Source organism: Syngnathus floridae, chromosome 22, assembly GCF_059516105.1.
Source record: "Syngnathus floridae isolate MCC-2025c chromosome 22, RoL_Sflo_1.0, whole genome shotgun sequence".
NCBI lineage: Eukaryota > Metazoa > Chordata > Actinopteri > Syngnathiformes > Syngnathidae > Syngnathus > Syngnathus floridae.
Genome location: NC_142434.1, coordinates 6,010,980 through 6,035,142, shown reverse-complemented (window position 1 = coordinate 6,035,142; position 24,163 = coordinate 6,010,980). Strand labels below are relative to the sequence as shown.

Sequence of the window (24,163 nt, the reverse complement as noted above, 5' to 3'; positions counted from 1 at the left end):
ATGTGTTTAATGGAATCATGTGTGCTGTTCAAAATAAAAGGAAATTATGTAAACTGGAAATTTTGTGTTGTTTAATGTTGATCAGGTAAGGGACAGTGTTGTCTTGACAATACGGGTCAAATAAAAAAAGGCAATCGACATAATCACATTTAATGGCCTATTATACAATGTGTTACAACTATATCTGAATTTGCATTGTTACAAGCGGTGATACATTTAAGGGAACTAAAAGTATCCATCAAGCAGTAGATCATAAAAGTCATCGCCACGTCAAGTCTTCTACAAAGTGAACAGGATGGTTCAGTTCTCCTGACTCATTTGGATCAGCTTCAAGGTTCTGTAAAGGTTTGGACAAAATAAAAGTACCGCAAAAAAATAGATAAATGCAAACCAAAATGCAGGTTTGTTTTTAGTTACGTAAATAATTGGGTGAAAGCTAAAGAATTAAAAAGTACAGATTTTAGCAGTCTGCAGTACTCCAAAGTGCCACACGGTGGCAGTAGTGTCTCACGAAAGCAGCCACTTGTGCACTCAACGCATGTTGCTTTCTCAGATGTAATTCCACGGATGCTAAATATCCATCCCACATCACTGCACCATTTTCAGTAATTATGAAACTTAATTCCTTCCCTGGAACATCATGCATGTAATTGACAATTTGGTGACCTGTAATCAGAGTGACGTCACCACTGCACGTAGGCGCCTTGTCGGTGTGCAGCTGGAAAATGGTCAGCAATTTGCACCAGAAGCTTCACAGACCTTCACTGTGTGCAGACACTTGGACGAGACCACCAGTGGAGGATTAATGAACGCTCCTACAAAGCTGCTACACAATCCATCAATTTAGGTTCGGTCCAGGCCCAGGTGTCTCGGTTGTCGTGTTTCTAAGTATAGTTTACTCTCTCGCCATGGTGCATTTGATCAATTAGTTAAATCGTTACCATGGCAGCCAACCTTCTCATTCCAGCTCATAGAACTCTGTATGTCACGTCCTTGACACAGTTAAAGAAATACTACTGCAGTGTGTCACAAACCTTCACATGTCCTATTCCGACTTGTCCATGTCCCTGCAGAGGCCAAAATGGGGGATGAGCACGGAAATAGATGTGGCGCAAGAGTCCTTCGCACCATTGACTAATGAGCCGGGAAGACAGGATGGGTCAAGTCTCAGAGAGGTAACATCCCCGTCTTTTCCTTGTCCCATTTTTTCATTATAGATCCTTTTCAGAACATAATAGAACATATCAATTAGCGGCTACGTATAGCACACTGATCCCTTGCTACTTCGCGTTTCGTTTATCGCGGCTTCGCTACATCACGGATTTTTTTTCCAAATTCCAAAAACAATTTAAAAGTCAAAATAGAACTTCTAAATTGAGGAAACATGTGTCTAACCTTTAGGACAATGTAGTATTGCTCCAAATGTTCGTTTACATTCCTTTAGAAGTCCGTTTTTGCGTGTTAGTACGATCGCGAATTAGCATCTTTCCCAGGACTTCTTGTTGGTGACCGTACTTCGCGGATTTCACTTATGGCGGGTGGTTTTTGGAACCAATTATCCGCGATAAACGAGGGATTACTGGATATGCACATGCAAGTGAATCGCACCAAGTACAATCAGCAGCATTGTATCTAAACATGGGGTAAACGTGTGAAACAAAACAAACAATACTAATACCACTGGATTGACCAATTATAAATCGATATTTAAAAAAAACGGTGAATATCAGCAATACTCATCAGCAGATTTGTTTGTAGCAAAAAAAAAAATAGCAACATACTCAATACCTATAGGATTTTTAACATGACCGGGAACGTGGCCACAAGGGGGCGCAAAAACACCACAAAACTTTGAATGTTCCAGCAGTTGAGAAAAATGTGCTTGAGCAAACAACATAGATAAAATTCGCTATAGCGAAGAGCAGTATCAATAGTCAGAAGCGTATGTAACAGTCTATACTTTTTTGAGCTGTTCCTAATATTTGCTGCCAGAAAAAGTCAGCAGCCAGCTTTGGTGCGCCTCTCCGGCGTGGCTCAGGTGCGTACACGGGTGGTGGGTATGCGCATTATGGTATCCCTGTAAACCCTGTCTGACCTTTAACCCCAACCTTGCGCTCTCTCGGCCTCTAACAAGACGGAGATGCCATCTGAGGCTAGTGTTAATTTAAAAGAAAGAAAAAAAGGAAAAGAAGACGGACTCGTCACATCGCATCAGCACAGGACAGCAACAACGCTGCTTTTGTGCTAAAAATAGACCAGGGTCCTAAACCCTTCCAACAAGCCAACTGTATCCTTACTGGACATAACATTAGGAACACTTGCATGATCAATTTTCATCGACGTAGTTATTTAACACCATGTTTTCATTTGTGATGTACTGCAGAAGTGGACTGCATTATCCTGAGAGCTGTTTTTAATTGAGTATGAGGGAGTCCAAATATTAGGGACACCTCCATAGGAGATACAATCCAGTTCAACAAATGTTGAACAGCGAAATGGTAATTGTTTTTTTAAATCATGATAATTTACTATTTTATTACATTTTTAATTCAACAATTCACATTGAAATATATTATTGAAAAATAAAAAGCTATAATTTTTATGCAGTATCAGAGCTAAAAAAGTCAAGCAAAACTTAATACAAAGGGAAACGTCACAGACAGGCTAACAAACATTAGAACAGAAATGGTGCAGCAACACATGTAGCCAGGCAGGCAGGGTTAGGCAGACAGACAGACATGCACGCACGCACACACACACACACACACACATACACACCAGAAGGGACATCATAACATCCATTAAATTGAATCACGAGGATTGACTATTTTTTAATCATCAGACATTTGGCCTCAAAGACTTTTAACCAATCCTCTCATAAAAAACAAAGTCCCCAGCAATGAGTGACCGAATTGTGATGAAGACGGTGCCGCCTGTCAGCCACCCGCCGTGGCAAAATCAAGGTGTAATCATCTCGAGTCGATGCGGACCTGTGAGTTTTGGCAGCGGTTAAATAAGATTGAAGCAGATCAATACGGCATAGAGCGCCAAGCACAATATGAGCATGAGCCCCGCCATCACCAGTCCAACACCTGCCACCAGACACGTGGCCTGGCAGCTATTTGTCACCCAGTGTGATACAAGTCACACGCTGTCCTGCCACTTGTACTCCGTAGCACGAGTGGAAATATTAGCTCATCATGTATACTACTTTCTCAATGACGCTTTCCATAAACTTCCAATAAGAAGTTAGAATGAAAACTATAATATAATTTAGTGAATTTTCTAGCTTGAAAAACAGCACATGAATGTAAAAAAAGTGCATTATAAATATTAAGCGAGCCTCGACAATATTACATGAGCCAGGGCAGACTGCCTGAAAAAAAAATGTTAATTGAAGTCATTGTTGTATAATCCCGTGAAGTAAAATCCTAAACAGGCTGACATTTTAAAAAGTACAAATAATTATATTTAAATATCCCGATTAAAACTGAACTTTGAATTGTCGAAATGGTTTGTCGGCATCCGATGATAGAAGCTCATAAAATAAATTTCAATGCAATTTAGATACTTTTAAAATCAAGTAATCAGTAAAGTAACAGCATCAAGATGGCACAAAATAGCAAACTGACATCAAATGCAAGAAATTAGTTTGTCAACCCATGCTGAGAATTGAAACAAATTCCCATGAGCTTAGGTCACTGCCCCACGTTGCAATTCCACATTATACCACAAGAAGGCAACAAGGAGCGCTCTAGAATCATGATCAAAACTTTCAAAATCACTTTCTACGTTAAGGGCGGTAACAGTGAGCTCAATATGTGTTGCTACAATTTCGAGACATCAATGTGAATTTTTAAAAATAGTAAGTTGTTTATTGACTGCGTAGAAATTGATTCCACATATTCTAAACTACCGATGCCAAAGGCAGTACAATCGATTATCCCGTCACTCCCTTGCCGAGCCCCAGAAGCAAGAGAGAGGTTAAAAAAAGGAGAAAATTGATTTTTGCTAAATTCTCCGTGGTGAAGCATGACTCACTGTCTCATCGCCTGCAGATGGAAAAAAATGGCAAAGTGACATCACGAATAAAAATCTAAAACGACAATCCTCGCTGTGCTCTTTACGCGCAAAAAGATGGGCCTCAGGCACCATGTCGGGGGGGGGGGTCCATCTTACCTCTCAGCCGTTCAGTTTGCAGAAGTGTGGATTTTTATTGAGCCACGGGGAGGGTGGCCGTGGGCTGAGGCCGAGGGAATGAGCTGTTTGAGGGAGGCAGGTTGACGCGGCGTGGGCGCGCGATGACACAGATGGGAGAGGAGGGCATCCGAGGGACTGCGAAACAACGTGCAAAGACACTCCGACAATAGCGATTCAGGCGCCTGCAGGAAGGAAGGGCAAGCCCCTGAATTGGAGAAATATTAACCACAAATAACAGTAAAATGACATGACAGGAGGTCTACGACGTTCGGCTTGGGCTGTGTCCCGTCTTGCAAGGCTACCTTTCACCACACAGTGGCAACAGTGAGCAACAAAGGAAGTTGCGTCTACACTTTTGCAGTTTGCAACCTCGTTCTTTTTTAAATGAATTCACACTAAACAGAAATCTAGGTATATATATTTTTATAATATAGAAAACTTGAACGCAATATAATCATTTATTTTTTTAATTCATTCAAATTATGAATAAGTAAATGTAAAAATAGTTGAATTTTACATTTACAAGTGTACTTTCGCTTGTCTGCATGTTAAATTCAGGTTAAGATGGCAAGATAATGCATAAAAATATTTCATTTACATTCCGTAATATAAATGTACTTTTTAATATACATTATGACAAATATTATTCTATTCTATGTTAATGTTTATTTCATTGTTTTTATTTATTTACTGCAAAAATTAGGTTAAAATGAACAACTCAAATAAATCTTTTCTAATCCTAAATGAAATAATACAGAACAAAATTAATTTATTAAATAGCAGTTCACTTTAACATTATATATTTTATTACAAGTAGATATTTTTTACAATTCAATGATATTGATTTTCACAAACAAATCTATGTAATTGAAATCATTCTGCTAGCACGTTAAAAATAAATGTATACATTTTCCCTTCATCATTCAATTGAAGTTGCACATCCAAATGGCTCGGAACCGTCCCCGTTCAATAACTATTTGTCCCATTCTTGCTGCGGAATGCTCTGCGTCTTTGCTCATCACTGCAGCATTCGCCCTCCCCTCCCGTCCGTTTCCCCTGACAACCGTATCTGCTATTCATGATTATGCAAATGATACGTCTCCCCGTGCCAATGAAGACACTCATAAACAAGCAAGTCCTTCTCAAGCGTTCTCTGTGTTTGTCTCTCCAAAGAGCTGCCATGATTGGAGGCGCTGGGGTTATAATTGAATGTCACAGCTCATTAATTTTCCCATATTGGCACAAAAGGTCATTAAACAAGTGATCGTTTGTGTATGCATCCAACGAGTACTTTTTCTCAAATCACAAACTTCCATTTAGGCTTGCTTTTGTTTCTTTTCTTCTCCCCATTCTTGAAATGAAAGGCCAACTTGAGTTTAAACTGGTCAGAAGTGCATTGAATCGTAAATGAATCTACAAAGTGGTCCGGGAGTCACTTTGCACTTAGCTTTTTTTTTTTTGACACGTTTTATAATAAAATGTGAGTGCACATTTTCTATGGTTAATGAATAGGTGGTAGTAGATAGGTGTTTGTTAATTTATTTATTAATTTATTGCTTTTTGCACAACGAAAACAGTGAACAGAAAAAAAAACTCAAATTGAAAAGCTTATCTTTTTTGGTGACGTTTCAAAGAAGAATACAAATCGCGAAATGTTGCATCAGAATTGATTCTGAATAATTTTGAAAAAAAATCTGAAAAATTAATGGCACTTTGAAAGTGTCCATTTGTAAATTATTACAAACTAATATTTCATTTTGTAATGTGAAACTATTGGATGTCGAACTTTTAACACTACTACCTAAAAATATATTATTGTATAGTCAAACCTCGGTTTCCGACCACAATCGGTTCCAGAAGGCGATACTAGTAGCGAATCGGTCGAATTCCGAATCTCTTTTTCCCGTTACAAATAATGGAAACAATTTTAATCCGTTCCAAGAAAAAAAGAAGAAAAAAAACCGCCTTTTTTAAGCATTTTTTTATTTGCGCATTCTTGTCCCATCGCACAACTGCAGCGCACCGCCAAACGCGCAACCGTAGCGCGTCGCTGACCGCGCAACTGCATCGCGCTGGTCGCATTATTGTGACAGAGACGTCGCTGAAATTTAGAACAAATTTTTAATGTCCTGATTTACTTTCCAAATTTTAAGTCAACCTAAGTGCGCAGGGAGCTTAATTTTGTCCGATCGCGCAACTGCAGCGCACCGCCGAACGCGCAACCATAGCGTGTCGCCGACCCTGCAACTGCACCGCGCTGGTCGCATTATTGTGACTGAGCCGTCGCTGAAATTTAGAAAATATTTTTAAAGTCATGATGTACTTTCCAAAATATAAGTGGACCTCAGTGCGCAGGGAGCTTAATTTGGTTCGATCGCGCAACCGCAGCGCGCCGGGCGCTCGCTGTCGCATTGCTTTAGGAACGTCTTTGTGTTTTAGGATGGCTTTACTGCTCCCACTTGCTTTCTTTGGAGGCATGCTTAGGGGTTAATACAATCCTCAAAGTAACGAAAATACAATAACAACGGAGTCAGTCGGCATCCGGGCTACGCGGTCGGGTTTTCTCGGGTCCTCTTGGCTCATCTCGCGAGGTTCGACCTCCGAAATTTGTTCGACAACCGAAGCGTCTCGATTTTTTTTGTTCGAATTTGTTCGAGAACCGGTCCGTTCGAAAACCGAGCCTTGACTGTAATCCAACGCATGTATGTATGTAATATTATTGTGAGCCACTGTATTATTATTAGATAGTTTGACTATTAATTAAATTTTACTGCACACAACAATTAGATACATAAAAACGATATCTCGGTATAAGTTGAAAAAAAATGTTTACTAAAAATATCAAAGTTAAATACAACTGAACTGTACTTGGACGGCTATTCTTTCGAGTACCACTAGAGGGAGCCAGCACACCACTAGTGTCACTCTTTGAAAATCACTGATATCATATATGTACTCCACTGAATATTATACTTGAGACTATTTTTTTCGTTTGATCATTTTAATACCATTAGACTGTCAAATAAATACTGCATATCTGTCTATTGCATTCCTCGATTTTCCAGAAGCACAAATGCGGCACAATGTTTGAGTCATGTGCGCGTTGTTTGCATGGCGTTGCCTGGTAGCACTTTCTCTGCGGGGATGTGTGTGTGTGTGTGTGTGTGTGTGTTTGTGTGTATGTTTGGGATAAATGAGCATGGGAGGCTGTGTATTTACCCTTCATGACAAAATCATTTTGTCGACTGTGTGGAAAATCAATCTCTCTCTCTTTCTCTCCCCCAGCGGAGGCAGTGGCACCCACCGCACAGCGGCACCGAGAATCTGCGCCCACTCGTCACATCCTCATGAAAGGTGTGTTGTGTTTCTATAGCATAGCATAAATGATCGCACGAGTGATGGCGTCAGCATTGCGAGGGGAGCGAAGAGCTCTGTCTCAGCCTCGGGTTCCAACATGGGGGCCTGTCTCTTCCCGTTTGGAAGTGTGCAGTGAAATGCCCTGCAGAGGAGTGTGTGTGTGTGTGTGTGTGTGTGTGTGTGTGTGTGTGTGTGTGTGTGTGTGTGTGTGTGTGTGTGTGTGTGTGATGAGCACTGGCACGATTGTGTGTGTGTGTGTCCAGGGATGAGGGGTGATTTTAAAAAGGGTGCTCAAATGATGTGATTTCGAGTCGGAGGAGATATTGACTGTGATTACATTTAGCATGGCAAAGACACGAAGGGGTTATTTTTAGCCCCCCACCCACCATCCAGAAAAAGAAGATCCATCATCAGGATTTTTCTTACTTTTTTGATTCACTCATGACAACACTGGAACTCTTCCCTCACCTCGAGGGAGGGAAAATGCTTCCTTTATCCTCACGTTTGCACCTGCTGTCACTTCCTATGAAAATCCTCTCTGATCACTCGCACTTACTTGGAATATTGCTTTCTGGCCGCACAGTAAATGAGGCAATCTTTATTTTAGTCACACTCACTCGTTTCATGTAACGGGGTATAGATTTGATAGGGAACTGTAGCTGAGTGATGTATATAGAGTATCTGCATTGATTTATGCATCAGTGCTGCTAAAATGAACTCCTAAGATGTGTCCGTCCGTCCAGGATTATTGTTCCCAGTATGTGCCTTTGTGTGTGGTATATCAGTCTTCTTATCGCAAACAGCACAAAAAAAGCAACTCATTTATTTTGATGAAATGCTAGAATTACTCTCCTCGTGTGCCCTGAGTCAAGTATGAGTAATAGATTGCATGAACAAAGCACATCCCGGTGACCTTGGCTTGTTTGTTGAACGTGTCACTTTGACTTGAGCGCGGCACACTTTGCCCTGCGGGTGGGGCGGGGGAGCGGGCGGCCTTGTCTTTGCATCCCTTTTCAAAATTACCAGGTAATTAATTGTCAGCTTTTTTGTTCAATGGTTCAATACAAAGGCTGTATTGGGAAACTAACACATTCTGTCTGGTTTAGCATTCATGCTAAGGAAGTTAGCATTTGTTATGCTTTTAATTACCAGGTAATTAATTGTCAGCTTTTTGTTCAATGTTTCAATACAAGTGGTGTATCAAGAAACTAACAAATTCTGTCTGGCTTAGCATTCATGCTAAGGAAGTTAGCATTTATGTTATGCTGCCCCCTGTCTACTGGGATGCCTCCAGTTCAAAAGTCACAGTCAAAACGTGTCAAATGTATATGTCGCTAAACTACCAGTTACATAAATTGCGCAACATCCTGTTGTTAAGAAGCTAATTTTACCGTGTATATCCGCACACACGCATACCGGCATCCTTAGGGAGTCAGTGCTATGTTTGGGTGCCGCTAAGTCTCCCTGCGAAACTCAATACCGCTCATTGTCCCCGGGATGCTAACACCACACTAGTGACATTTGGAGAAATATGGCGCGTGGGACGCTGATTTAGCTATGGGGGATGTCGCTCCTCTTAATTGAAAGTTCACTGCTAGCCACTGAGGCAAACCAGCGACCGGGCACGAGGTGTTTGACACCGCAGGGATGGCGAAGGCGAGAATTTCACACTTCCTGTTTCGGGGCAGGTTGGTTACAGCCCAGAGGGTGACATTCATCCAAAACGACCAATGATCAACCGGCTCTGGTCTCTGGGGGTGTGAATAAAATGCTTGAAAGTCCGAATGTTAGAGGTCATCCAAAGGTTGTGTGAGTGTTAAAGAGCATTTATGCATATGTTAAAAGTGACATGTTTGCTAATTGCTGCGAATTAGCCTGGAAGACATCAAGGAACTGCATTAGCATATTTTTAGCTTATTAACACAGTGGAAGGATCTGCTCTGGAAGATTTGTAGTGGGGTCCAGGTGGTGGGTGATATTTTCTTTTTATGGTAGATAAAAGAAAAAAAAATCTAATTTTGAATATTGACTAGTGTCTAAAAATGTGGCTTTTACACAACGGATTATTCCTACTTTTGCACTGAGGAATCTTATTTTCTTATTTGTAAAAAATGGAAGGACCCCGCGGTGGTCAGCGGGTGTCTGACAGTCCCTCACAAAAAAACAAACAAAAGAAAACAGAGGCGGAGGCGTTCCTCTCTCGTAATGAAACACGCTGTGCCCAACAAGCCGTCCTCCGGGGCTTTTAGTCATCTAATTAATTGCTTGGCTGATGACAGAAAACAATTCCAGCGTATAATCACCAATCAATTACTGTTTACTAGAAAGTCGGAAGGAGACGCACAAATATCGCTCCTTAAATTACACTTTGCAACATTCGGGGCGTGCGTGGCCGTCGATCAATCCCCTCGCTGGCCGCTCTGGTCCTGCGGCGGTTACCATGGAAACAGTCCACTTATTCCCACGATCGATCCCGGCAATTACTTGTGTCGCAGTGAAGCTGTTTTTGCTCGCTTTTGCCAACTTTGGGCAGTCCAAAGATTATGTCATCAAATTGACACCTACTCATTTACTTTTCATTATCGCACAAGACAGTAAAAAAAAAAAAAAAAATCACAGTAAATTTTGATTTTATAACGATACTGTGTTCTCAAACGGGTTGTTTTGAATGAGCTTTTAATGTGCATGTTTGTGGGCAGATAATTAAAGAATACAATAAAGCTTCTTTGGTGAGCAAACACCAGCCAGCGTCGACAAAATCCGTCAATAAAATTGATCAACACCGACTGTTTATTGAGAGTCGTGTTTATCTAGTGCGGCACGTCCTTCACCATGCACACTTATGAATTTCTCACATGCCCTTGAGGAAAGGTCATGGGTGCTCTGCCCACAGTTGAAAGATCATCACCTGGTGTTATTATCTAAAAAATAAAAAAATCACAAAATAGACCTTATTCCCAAGCAGCGACACATACTGCATTAGAGCGTAGCCTTCACAAAGGCCTATTGAAAAGGCATAATCGAGTGACGACAGCAGCGGGAGGGAAAGAAAAAAAAAAGCTCACTTTATTTGCCAAGGTAGCTTCGTTCTTTTCATTGAGCTGGAGATGCGGCGTGCTCTCCAGAGAGCGAGAAATAATGCTCTGCTCTGTCTTTATTAGAAAGATGTCTTCCATTCACTCACTGAATGCCCGCCATGATTGCTGCTTGAATAAGTGCAACAGGCTTGATTTAGTAGTGGCCCGCATTCGGCCCCTTACAAAACGTCCATGCTTGGGGCCTCTCTCTGGTTAAAGAGTCACTTGATGCTGCTTGGCGGTTGGTGGTCGCGCTCGATTGGATGGGTAAAATCAGTCGTCGATCAATACAGCTAAAAAAATTGTATAGGGTGGCCTCTCCAAACCAAAATAGACTTTTTTTGTGGGTCTATTCATGATTGACATGCTGACCAAATTTCATGTTACTGAGTGAAACCGGATTTGGGGGCTGAATTTTCAAAAGAAAAGTCAAAAGAGTATGCCTTTATCACCCTTAAAACTAAAATTGGAATTTTTACTGTGATTTTTCAGGTTTGGCTTTTTGAGGCTTTTTTGTGGGTTTTCTCATGATTGACATGCCGACCAAATTTTATGTTGATAGATCAACCTGGCTTTGGACTGAATTTAAGTTAAAGAGGGTACTCCTTCTAAGTTACTAATCACTAATCCTGTACTTTTTATCAGGCATGTTGAGATTTTTTTTGTGGGTCTACTAAAAATCGACATGGCTACCAAATTTCATGTTGATGAATCAAACTGGCTTTGGACTGAATTTAAGTTAAAGGAGGTACTCCTTCTGTGTCACTAACTATAAATGATTACTTCAAACCAAAATGGCCGACTTCCTGAGGTTTTCCAGGCATACATTTTTCAGACTTTTTTGTGGGTCTACCGAGGCCTACCGAGGGGCCGAATTTTCAAAACGTTGATGACTATCAAGTAGTCAGAGTACACCATAAAGTCTCTTGAGGAAGCAGCGGCTATGACGATGCCAGCGTTTGTGGTCATTTGCTCTATTTTACACCCACCAAGGGGATTGCTCCACTTTTTATTCATAGCCTCCACCCTTGATGTCGGAGCATCACGCCGCGCTCTGTTCATCCATCAGGTTGACCCCACTCCACTTGCCAACCTTGAACCTCAAAGCACAAATGCAAATGTAGAACTCATATGCAGCAGTAGAGTACCGTCCCTTCTTCCATTTTATTTCCAAATGCGCCCGGATGAGGTCACCACATGACGTATACTTTGGTGGTCTGTGATGTGACATCATGCTAGGAAAGGCCCCGCCGTCTATTGATTTCTGCCATCTATTTCCCTTTGTAGCCGAGCGGCGTCATGGTGGCATGTAAAGACGCCCCGCCGAGCGCAGATTAACAACCCTCAAATAGATCAACCTTGGGACATCTACTGTATTATTTTCCTGTCGACTTACCATCTCCTGGCAGAGAGTTGCTGAAATATAAACTGCTGTCAAAATGGTGCAATTGTCTTCTACAGAGAGGATTGTGGGGACAACACAAAAATTTTGACCACAAATTCCTGATGAATGAGAATCTATATATATTGTACATCAGGAAAACAGAATTTCCATTACTGATATTGTGACTATGTTAAAAATGGCATTAGCAATTATGCTATTCGGCTAACAATACAACAGTTTTGCTTTGGCAGATTTTCACCATTAAACTGCGCATGACATCGCGGCTTACAGAAATATAAAATATAAAACGTTTTCTGGGAGATTTAAAAAGTTTAAGAACCATTGTAAGTATATTTATTATTTTGTCATGGGGATTGTAGCTGACAAAGGTCCGTGGCCTTGTGATGAAATGAACTGTCATCGGGAGTGTGCGGAGGCGGCTTTAAGCGTTAGCATCTGACAACACAACTACACCCACACATTGCTATTCTCTACTTAATTTAGCATTGAAAGCCAGGAAAGAGACAAGAAAATTGACAGGTTATACTCTGCTTGGTTGTGTGTCAAATCCCGTTATTTAGACAACTGAGTTTTGTAGCCTAGCATAGAAGTTGAAGTGGCAGTGTTGCCTCCAGAGTTTTGAAGCGGAAGCTAATTAAGATTACAAAGAAGACGCGCTGATGCAAAAATGTCATTAAATGTCGCATCGTCTTTGAATATATTTGAGTGTGAAAAAGTGCCATGTTATAAACTGAACACATCCTATTAGTCATCTTGCAAGATTTCTGCAACAAGCTATTTATCAACCGCCGTCCCTTCAACACGCCTTAGCAATTATTTATTTCCTGCTCAACATTGATTTCACGCGTGTTCGTCTGCTTTGATGCGGAGGACGCCACGCTAAGAATAGAGCCCGAAATCCCTCCTGTGCCAAACCGGAAACGGCTATATTTAACTCCTCCGAGTCAGGTTACTATGACAAACGAGGGGCCGTGCATCCCATATTGCATTAGCGGGGGCACCGTTCGAGACTCCGCTCCGGCCTCAAATGAGTTTGAAAGATCAGATCGATAGCGAAGCCCGGTTGCCCGGTGGAAATCAAAGGTTATAAAAATGCTATCTGGACTTCGGCTCTGCTTCTCCGTCTGCCCTCTGATTTGATCTTCCTTTTCTTGTCTGAATATGATAAAATCCTCCATTGATGTCATTTTTAGGTCAGATAATTCCACTGCTAAAAGATTAGCCCCTGGGAGGGTAGGGGAGGGGCGGCCTCACTGATGTAATACGTGCGTAAAAAGATTTCGAGCTACACTGACCGAGTCAAGTAATAAAGCACAGTTGCTAGAAAAAGTCTACACACCCCTGCTCAGAAAAAAACTCGACCAAGATAATGTGGTTGCAGAAGTCTGCACACCCTTTTCCAGTATAACCGGGCGTTGTGGCTGTGCTCAGAAGTAAACACGTTCAAACTCCTAATTGTAATTGAGGCCTTTGGTTTGCTTAAAATGCTGACTCACGTGACACGAGTTTGATTGTGATTGGTTCGTTCTGAACACAACCTCACTGTCTTAATCGGAACAGAGCATTATTAAAGTCGCAAAGGGAGATTTTGTTTTCATAGAGCTCTCGTATTTGATTTTATTAGATTGAAATATTAGATTAGAGTTGCATTATCGAAGCTCATCTTGCGTTAAATTTGAGTGATACGATACCAACGACTGAAGCAGCACGTCGGTCGCGTCCATTGTTCACTTTAGCGTCTGCCTGCATGTATTTTGGAGACAAAGTAATTGAGAGAAATCAGATTACGTTAGATCAACACAAAGGATTATAATGCTAGGTCAAATCTCGAGCTTGGGCGCCCGCTAATCCGTGACAGATTACTTTTTTTTTTTTTAAAAAGGAGCCTTCGCCATGATAGACGACGATCGTTAGAGTCTGAAAATCATAAATCTTGCTTCTGACTGTTTTCTTTTTAAGCAGGTTACACGAAGACAAAACCTGAAGAACACAGTTCGAGTTATTTTCATCCTGAAATACTTGATGATCAAAATTGAGTAATTTTAGTTGAATATGACTGTACAACTCAAATTTAAAAATTATTTTATTAAAGTGCCTTATATCGTATTCAACATCTTTTCTGAGGCTAATTTCTGACCTCAATCAGGCGTCATAGCCCAAAGTAAAATTTGTGAGCAGTTTTCAGTAAAAAACCCCCCCCAAAAAACGGAGTCGTAATGTATAAACGGCGGCTAATAGCGTTGTCGTTTCCCAACGAATTTAAATACATTAAAGATGAAAATGGTGCTGCTCGTTCAGACAGTTCATGTATTACGTTCATTATACGTATACGTTCAAACTGCAAGTGATTCTGAAATACTAAAGTAGTTAGTTTTGGTATATGGACATAAGCTCTATTTTAAGTTTGTCTTTAAAATGAAGTTTCGCTAACTTTAAACGACATGTAATGGCGTCAACATGTCACAATAGATTACAATGCAAGAAAAGGAGAAACTATCTTACTCCTTCAAACAATTGCACTATTACATTTAACAGCCTAAACATATAACAGTTCTGGAATATTGCACTTTAATTGACATGAAAATTGTAATAATTTATTGAAATACCTTTCGAGTCAGCCAGCCAGTCCTTCAAAATGCTACTGCTGGAACATCTAAAAATCTAATCGACCTTTATGACCTTAACACATGGCAGTTTGTAAATACGGCACTTTTAATAACATGGCACTTATTCTCGCCATAGTGCGTCAAATGAGGAGGTGGGAAGGTCTGTTGCCGTTCCTTAGCAAAAAGATGAGCAGGGCAGAGCAGAGCGGTCTTCATGTCCCAACACATTAGTGAGCTGGCCCGTGAAGAGAAGCGTGTGTGCGCCCCGTTCCCCCCTTGTGCACGTGGTGCTGGGCCCAATCCGTGGGTTGCGGCTCCTTAATGCGGCCCGTCACATTTCATCACGCTCACGTCGCACCGCCACGGCAACAGAACATCAAAATCATAAACCGGGAAGTTAAAGTCAGGTCATGTGATACAAACATTTATTAGCTTAATAATTGGAGGCTATTAGGGTGATGAATTGTTATGGTTGAGGTGTGTGTGTTTGCGTGTTCATTTGTGTGCTTTGCCTGGAGATGTGTTGCGGGCTTAATTCACACCTCACTGAACATCAAATGGATAAATCTATATGAAGGCTCTTGGGAAAAGAATTGTATGCTTCTGTGTGTGTGTTTTGGGGGGGGGGGGCATGCAAAAAATGCACATGCCAAATCACACATGTAACTGATTGCAAACGTTCACAATGTGCACACTGTTCCATTAACATATTGCGAGATTATGCCACAACTGTAGCGTAGCATGCGGGCATGCTACACGATTGCGGTAGCGCTAAGGTATTGATAGCATTAGCAACATTAGCTTTACGGGTCATTTGTGATGAGTACAATGTTTAGGTTGTGTTTATCCGGCTTTATTTTCATTTTCATTTAAATAAAACCTAGAGCTTAAGCTTTTTTTTGCGTAATATATAGTGAATGCCCGCAAGATAAAGAAATGGTCGTTAGATTAGGTACAGCAACTAGTGATATAGAAAAATGAGGACATGATACATCAATTCAAAACTTTTTTTCTGTTATTATTGTGACACGACCTATGGACCAAAGTTAAGGGGAAAAAAATTTGTTCAAGGTGAAATAAAATAATGTGGTTGCACAAGTATGCACACCCTCCTATAACTGGGGATGGGACTGTGTTCATATGAAACACCCACATTAAAACTCATGAGTCAGCTACCAGATCAATATACTATAATAATATATGTTATCATGTAATATATAAATATTACATTTGTAGATTTGCACAAATATGGTCTGTACACCTTGGTGGTGTTATTTTTCCTCATCCTGAACTCAATTGTATGCTTCCCATGAATCCGAGCCAGTCCTAAAATAGAACATCTAGAGGGGGGCTGTCACTCAAAGCAGTTCCCCCCCCCCCCATTTACAGAGAATAGATTCACTTTGATGAGTCAAAAGGCCCGCTGGAGATGACTTGTGATCTATTTTGGTGCAAACGTCACACGGGACTCACGTGCTCGCTAATAATGCACCCTTGATGTTCGCCCTTTTGTCTTGCGGGGGAAATTAAAAGCTGCACATGCATGCATAATAAAGGGGCGGGGGTTATTTTTGGGATAGCATTATTTTTACAGTTTTCATTTTGTACCATTTCATTTTTAACATCAGGAAATAGGTCTGAATCACTCTGACCTTTTCCTCAAGTCAGAAACACATTATAGTCTTTGCTCATATTATGTACAGTGTGTGCTTCCTATATCGATGGCTGAATATTTTTCTTATCATTATCCTTTAATGTTTATTTCTTTAATTCGGTTCAATAAATAAATAAATAAATAAATAAATAATGCACCAACATGCCACCAACCTTAAAAAATATATATGGATTTTGTTTTTTGGGGAAGCTGGAACAGATTAATGACATTTCTATTAATTTCAATGGGAAACGATGATTTCAGTATTAATTAGTATCTAAATATAATATCAATATCCAAATAAAATGCGATACTTTTGCATGTTTCAACTGGCACTTACAATGAGGATTATTTATTACTATACGCATTCATTTATATGCTTTTACAGCTTCATTATGATCCTTTTAATGTCAAGGCTTCATATAAATTGATTTAATACCCTATATATGAAATAAGCTGGCGTCCAGAGTAAATACTACACATGGGCCACTTGACATGTCGGTCTACCTCAAGTGTTGGAGCTGCAGCATCAGTGACACCTCTCATCTGGTGTAGTGTCCTGCTAATGGAAAAAGCAGCAAGCTTAGGGAGCTTTGGCTAATCGACGCCATTCGAGGAGGACCCACCCCCATACTACCCGGTTATCCTTACTCATGCTTTACTGCCCGTATGGACTCAATCTGGCTGGACTCAAAGATAACGTGGCGAGCGTAGGCAGACGTGTCACGGCGGCATCCGTGTTGCACGCCTGACAGGAGCCATGACGCCCTCCCTGGGGGGCCATTAAACCTGAGTGTGAGTGATGCAGCGGGGGGGTTATTTAACTCGCTGGACTAAGGCGGCTTCTGCTGACACTTGCTGTTCTTACCTGAGATGCGCATTATAATTTTTACCTTAGAGGCTAACCTTTAATACCATACCGACCTTCTATAAGCTGAGTTGTGCAAACCCAACTGTTTTTATGCTGGACCAGTCGTTAGCCAATCACAGAGCACGCACACACAAACAACAATTTACAATCAAATTCACACCTACGGGCAATTAAGAACTTACAATTAGGCTAACAGGCATATTTTTAGAGACACTTTCGAACACTGGACTAATCATTTTTATTCAAAGTGAAAGAATGGTAACGATGATTAAAACATCGTTCCTCTAATGGCCATAAACAGATAATTTGTTGCTGTAAAATATGAGCAGAAATGCTAACACAATGCTAACTGCAATTTAGGGCTAACAAATAGCATCTGTGTCGTCTTGCGTTCGGAGGCCGAATGAAAGAACAACAGAGTTTAGATGTCTGGGGCAAATGAAGGACAGATGAAGTTCATAGTGGGCTATTGTAGACCACCGGCGTCCATCTTTGCATTTTCTTCCAGTTCAACCGTCCGTCCCCGCCTCATCCGCTTGTGTGTCACGCTGATAAGCAAGCGGTCGCCTGTCTTGGAGGGGAAACCATGGCAACATCGCATGCCACGTGTTGACATCACAGTGCGGTTAAATATAACCACACCCACCCCTCGCTAGCCACGACCCCCCCTACCCCAGCTCCCTTCACTCTCAGCCTTCTTCAGTGCCACATGACTAGTTGTTCTGCCGCTGATCCTGAGCCAGCTATAAATAAACGATTTCCTTCCCGTAATTGCAACCCTCGCTGTCTTGTTTGGATGGCGGCAGGAACAAGAGATGCCAGGGAGGAAGAAAAGAATCAATGTGTGTGTGCACGTGTGTGTGTGTGTGTGTCAGACCTCAAAATAAACCTTATTGTAAGTGCTGGTTCAAACTTATTGTCTTGTGGTACCAGTTTTATTCTCAAATCTCCTTTCCCCATTGAAATGAATGGAAATGCCATTAATGTGTTCCAGCTTGGCCCAAAAACAAAACAATTTTCTTTCTGATGTTCTTTTAATAAAGATTTTTAATAAAGTTCAATTATCTTTCTGATAATTGAACTTTATAAAAATCTACAGTATTAACATAACTAGATTAAATGTAAAGGAGCAATTTAAAAAAAATACACATAAGAAGTTTCACAACTAGAATAGAATAAAGCAATTTTTTATGATTTTATTTCTTAAACAATATTACGAAAAATGTATTCCAATCGTATTTTTCAAGGAAAAAATTTGTTTTTTCTTGGGAAATGAATTTTAATAGTCAGAGTAATGTCACATTTTGTGAAGAAAAATTACAAGCGTAAAGTTGGATTTTTTAAGAAAAAATAAATAAAAATAATGTAATACTAAAATTTTTATTGTATATTGAGATTTTTTGTAAAAACATGGAATATTACAACTGTAATGTATTTTATTTTAATTAATATTTTGCAGATATTCCAACAGGATCGTGTTTGTGTCGGCGACATCCTCCCGTCTTTATGTAATTGTCATGTTAATGTGAGAAGCACGGCATGTTGTGACTCAGTCTCAGACACAGCAGCCGTCAGGTGGGTCGCCCGAGGCCCCCCGGCTGCCCACGACCAGTTAGGTAACCTATTCTCAGGGATAAGAAGATTGCAAAGGAGTTTAAAGAATGATGTAAACGCCTCTGCTCGCACTCCATTAGCCACGCTGATGATCTCGACTCATTAAGCAAACACAAACACACTTAGTCCGGCCGAACGGCGCATCCCAATTCCTGTTGCGCATGCCTTCGCAGTCGAACCTTCCGGGAGTTGAGAGCCATTGAAAGCCGTAAATTAAAGAGCCAAATTGCCTTTTGGTTACTTTGCAGCGGAGTGGATCCACACTCAGGTCTCATTCATCCCTTTCCAATTAGAATGTGAAGAGCACAGAGAGACACACACACACACAACACACACACACACATACACACACACAATGGCTCCTTCTGCATTGCTGCTTATTAATTTCCTGACCCATTTGAGTGCGCTCCAGCGTGTGGGCATTTATTCACACTATTTATTGAAATATGCACAGAGAGCCCATTTGTCCAATCTTTCAGAGCAAGCTGCTTATCATTTTGCATAGCAGTCAGGGGAAAATGAATGAAATGAAACACGTGCCAGGCATTCACACTCAACAAGAAAATAGACAAAAATTGAAATAAATTTGAGAAAAGACGCAGATGTGTTTAAAAGGGGACAAAAGTCAGAGGTCACCAGCGCTTTCAAAAATACTCTCACTTAAGGACGGACGTGACGAGGAGGGAGGTTACCAAGTTTAAGGGCATAGAGTTAACTGGCATTTGGACCCTGAGGATTTCCCCTCTGATCAACCTCTCACGTACAACCCCCCCCTCCCAACATTTTCTCACTTCCTCATTTTTAATGTTTCCATTGCACCTTGGCACTCCTCAGAGAAGTAGAGGCGACAAAAAATACGATGCAATTCAAAATAAGTATCTATTTAATGCATTACTATTTAATTTTAATATGCTCCTATTTAATTTTAGCATCAGTGGGATTTTCCTCCCGGCGCAGCTGCCCTTCTCCCCCTCCCCAAGCCACCCAAATCCAGTCATCTATGTCCCCCCCTTGAAGATCCCACCTCTGACCCCCTTGACGACCTGTTATACCTCATCGCCATGGAGACGTTTGTCATCAGGACCAGTGTGGCATCTTCAGGAGATTATTTTTAACAAATAGTGGGCTGAAATTGAACAGCTGAAGGGTGTGTTTGTGTGGGGGGGGACTTCCACCCACCCAGAAAGGCAGGGGGGTACTTCCCAGCACTTGTGCCTGGGGTGTCCTTACAGGAATGCCAGCCAAATCAAGCACATGATTTGTTAAGTTAGCTGGAAAGTCCTTCAAGAAGATACGGGGGAGGTTTAATGTCCCACATGTCTTCTCAAAAGCCTTCCTGGAGGAGTGGAAGTTGCACTTCCAGTACCTTGTAATGTATGCGAAATCATGTTGTTTTGTTTGATGCAGAAGGCAAGAAAATATTGGCGTAGGCGTGTGAAACTTGCACCTTGTTTTGCATCAGGGCTTCGTCCTTGGACTGAATGGTCAAGTGGCAGGCGCATGTGTTTGTGAAGTACTTTTAAGTAGTTTGCGTCAAGAGTCGGCCCACACGATGATGCACACTTTTCCGGCACGACTCAAACTGGGTGGCTTTTGCGGAATAAGGAGTGGAAATTTAATTGTGGTGTTAAAATGTGGTGAAAATTGTTGAATTTAGGGTCGAGCTCCAGTGTGTCGAGGTTCACACTTAAAATATAATAATGTAGCTTTTGAAAAATTTGGCTGCATGCTTTGCAGTCATTCCAAGCACAACAATAAAAATGTCTAGCAGCCTTGAAGAAAATCGGTAAAAAATCTGAAATTTCACTGAAATTTCACAGCATGCTTTGAATGGGAAAATATAGTGCCATCTGGTGGACAATCATAAAGAAAATCTTGGTTTTTTTGCTAGTAAAATGTGTTTTTCCTAAAGAAAAACAAAAAAACTGTAGTATCACCGGAATACAATTTAAATTTTTTGAGTAAGACATCTTGTTTTTTTTGCTACAACTTGTAATATCACAAGAATATATTTAGATTATTTTCAAAAGTGAGTGTCGTGCCAGGTCACTCTGACATGCGGTGTGACCTTTGGAAACTTCTTGCGTACTGAGGGTGTGACTGGGATTGTCTCATCATGGCGTAAAGACTTAGCTTTCAATTTCCCTTCAACTAAGACGCAGACTAAAGAGAGACAGCCTTCCTAGAAGTTTGACAAAGTACTTTGTAGCAGGATTGGGATCAGACCAGAGACTTCAATAAGTCTTCAGTATTAGTGAAGATCCAGAACTTTTTATTTACATTTAATTTTCATTTTAATCTGATAGTAGACTTTTTACATGCTCCCCTGCGATACTGTTTTAGTTGTATGAGACTTTGAATGGGGAAAATTTAGGAAGAGTTTAATTACTTTTTTTTATAAGGTGTATCAGGTTTGTAATGATGTGAGTCAAATATGAAAGTTGATTCCCAGTGAGTGCAAAAGTATTGGCATTTGCGTGTAATCCTCCCCCCTTGTTACTCACCTAATGGTCTGGCCCATGCCCACTGACGACAATCAGGATGATGTCAGCGCAAAGAGCTCAAAGCAGCTTTGACACAGAGTTGGGACTGTACATGCGAAAATGTCAAAATGTGAACTATGGGATGTGACATTACGAGGATGCCAGTGGTGGGGGGGGGGGCTGGTCTGACCGCAGAATCTATCATCAGATCAACGTGGAGGTGTCTCTGAGCTGTCACTACAAGATCACGTGTGTGCGTGTAATGGGGGGGGGGCTTGCCTCCTTGCCACTCACCATGATGTAATGGGCACAGGCACGCCATCGCCGCAGACGCTCACATTGGCTGAATAAACGCTCACAGAGGGATTTTAGCGATTTGAGTAAACAACTAAGAAGCTCTACTATTGGACGAATGGGAGTTTGTTTCCCCAGCTTCTCTCATATTAACTATTTGCCTATTGGTCCAAAATGAGTCAACCAAAAAAAAAAAAAAAAAACATGTTTGGATGGATTTAAAGCTTTAGCTACTGGATTTGAGCGCTAGCTGCACTCTCCCCTGCGGTATTAGTCTGCCTGCATGAATACAGACAATAAAGCCCCAAAGTCTTCACCTATTTAAGCGAGTTCCCGACACAAAGAAATCAAAAGGTCCAGTCGGCATTGTTGACCGTGTCCCGATGAGGTCCGCTGGTATTGTCCTCGCCGCGGCATCAGTATGCAATTGGCCATGTCGTGTTCATTAGGGTAAACAAGCTGGGCTGCACTGATAGCACTGAGGCCGGTCACCCCGCCTTGGCGCTGGGCCTGATTGCAACACACACACATTTGAGCATTCTCGCAGAGAGGACCCCTCCCCCCCAAAAATAAATACATTGTTCCCTTCGTAACGGCTCAACTGCCTGCTTATAAAACCGGACCGTTTGAATATCCCCAAATTCAAGCGTTGTTGTGCAACCGGAGCGTGATTATGCAACAGGGGTTCACATGATATCAGCGAGTAACATGCAGGAGAATTATTTCTAGCCTACACACACACACTCTGACTCACACACACACACTTGAAGGTCTTGCCACTTTTGAATAATAGATAGAAAGTGGCTTGGAAAACAGTGTGGATTAAAAGCGCACTGACCCTGACCTCGGTCGGACTGCACAAAGAAACATGCGGCAGAGGTGACAATATTCTGACACGAACCAATAAGCTGAGAGGTAGTTGCTAAAGTTTACCGTGTGTGTGTGTGTGTGTGTGTGTGTGTCTGTGAGCCTACTGTGCTCAAATTACCGTCATTGTTGGGAGTAGAGGAATTAGCACGAGCGAAGCTAATTAGAGCTCATATGGATTCTTTCATTAGTCGCCAGCTCAAGTTGTTGCTGTGATGCATTAAATGGAATTTATATACTGTATATAACATTAACTGTATTTTTCAGACAATATGGCACACTAAAAAACACTTAATGTTTTCCAAATTTGATCGTTTGCCTTGTCATCCCAATTTTTTTTATTATTATGTTCGGGTTCGCATTCTGCATCTAACTGCTAGCAGGCGTCCATGTTTTCATCATACGGTGAAAATACATTCAGGGAAATGTAGTCGAACTAGCCAAATTCTATGGTTGCTGGTTAAACCCAATGCAAGTTGAGCTTCTTTCTTTCTAAAATTCCAATGTGAGACCAGTGTGACAAAAGCAAGCAACGCGCTGCATATTTCAAGTGCGGTCTGAACCTAGCATAACAGCGCTAAAGCTATCAAATGAACTTAAAGTAAAATTGATACGACGCTGAATAATAGAATGCACCAAATAATCCGAACAATATGCTAATACTCATATAAAACAAATTTATGTATAGCTAAAAAACACATTTGCAAGACCGCACTCTCTGCTCACCATGCATACCATCACCCACACACACCTAGCAATTTTGTTAGCCTCTTCATTCCCCATTCTGTATGTTTGAAGTCTGAAGAACATTTTATTCATCATATGCCATGATGAAATATAATCCAGGTCAGTATTGCAAATGAGAATCAATTCTCATAAGGAAGTTAGCATTAAGCTTCATCCTTAGCATTATGTATGTGTTTTCAGCCTTTCCTCACGTTCAGGTTCTGACCTACTTGTTACTAATAATTGCTCATTTGGGTTTTTCTTCAAAGAAACCGCGCATGAATAATGAAAGCGCCTTTGCATCATGGTTTGTTCAGGTAACAATGTTGGCATGTCAGGCCTAGGCATTCGATCCGCCGTCCCGATGACATGATGGAATATGTTGGTCGCTCGGTGTTGCCTTTCACCAGCTTTGCTGCTGCAATATTGATGAGCCCGTGTTTTTTTTCCACCCTTCCTCGCTGGCCTCGCCCCGATCAGTTGACGACTTGTGTCACGGCGGCGACGCCTGGGAAGCCACACCAAGGAGCGCGATGTGGCGTAGTGTGTTTTTCCATCTGTCGATAAAGTGGAGCAGCTCATTACGATAGAGTGCTCTCGACAGAGCTGACCTGAAAAGACGAAAAATGTCTACCATACCTCATCAGTACTAAAATTCCTCTAATTTACTTTATCATTATGTGATGTCAACTCACTTGATCCCAATTGGGCTTAAAGTCCCAATGGAGAAAGAACCGTGAATCCTATATATAAAAGTCAATGTCTATGGTTAACTTATTCACTGGCAGCTAAGTGGATCTTTGACGTCTATAGCCGTCAATAGCAGTGAATGAGTTAATAGTACCATTATTGCAGCTGTCCAGCCTACTGGATTCAGTTAGCAATTTGTTGCTAAATTCAGCTGGTAAACCTTTTAATGTGTGTGCCTTGTCTGGAATTCACATCCCCTCCTCAATCAAGCGTGAAAATTGATTTGCAGGTCTCAACTCGGCTCGGCAAAATCACAAAA

At 41.2% G+C, this 24,163-nt stretch overlaps 1 long non-coding RNA gene across 1 annotated transcript; it reads left to right on the top strand.

Annotated features, from left to right (window-relative positions):
* Nucleotides 1–511: 511 nt before the first annotated feature.
* On the top strand, nt 512–20,752 carry LOC148379449 (uncharacterized). The gene is made up of 4 exons (XR_015855480.1): nt 512–980; nt 1,074–1,175; nt 7,486–7,554; nt 19,714–20,752. It is a non-coding gene; the product is annotated as an uncharacterized LOC148379449 (long non-coding RNA).
* The last annotated feature ends 3,411 nt before the right edge of the window (nt 20,753–24,163 follow it).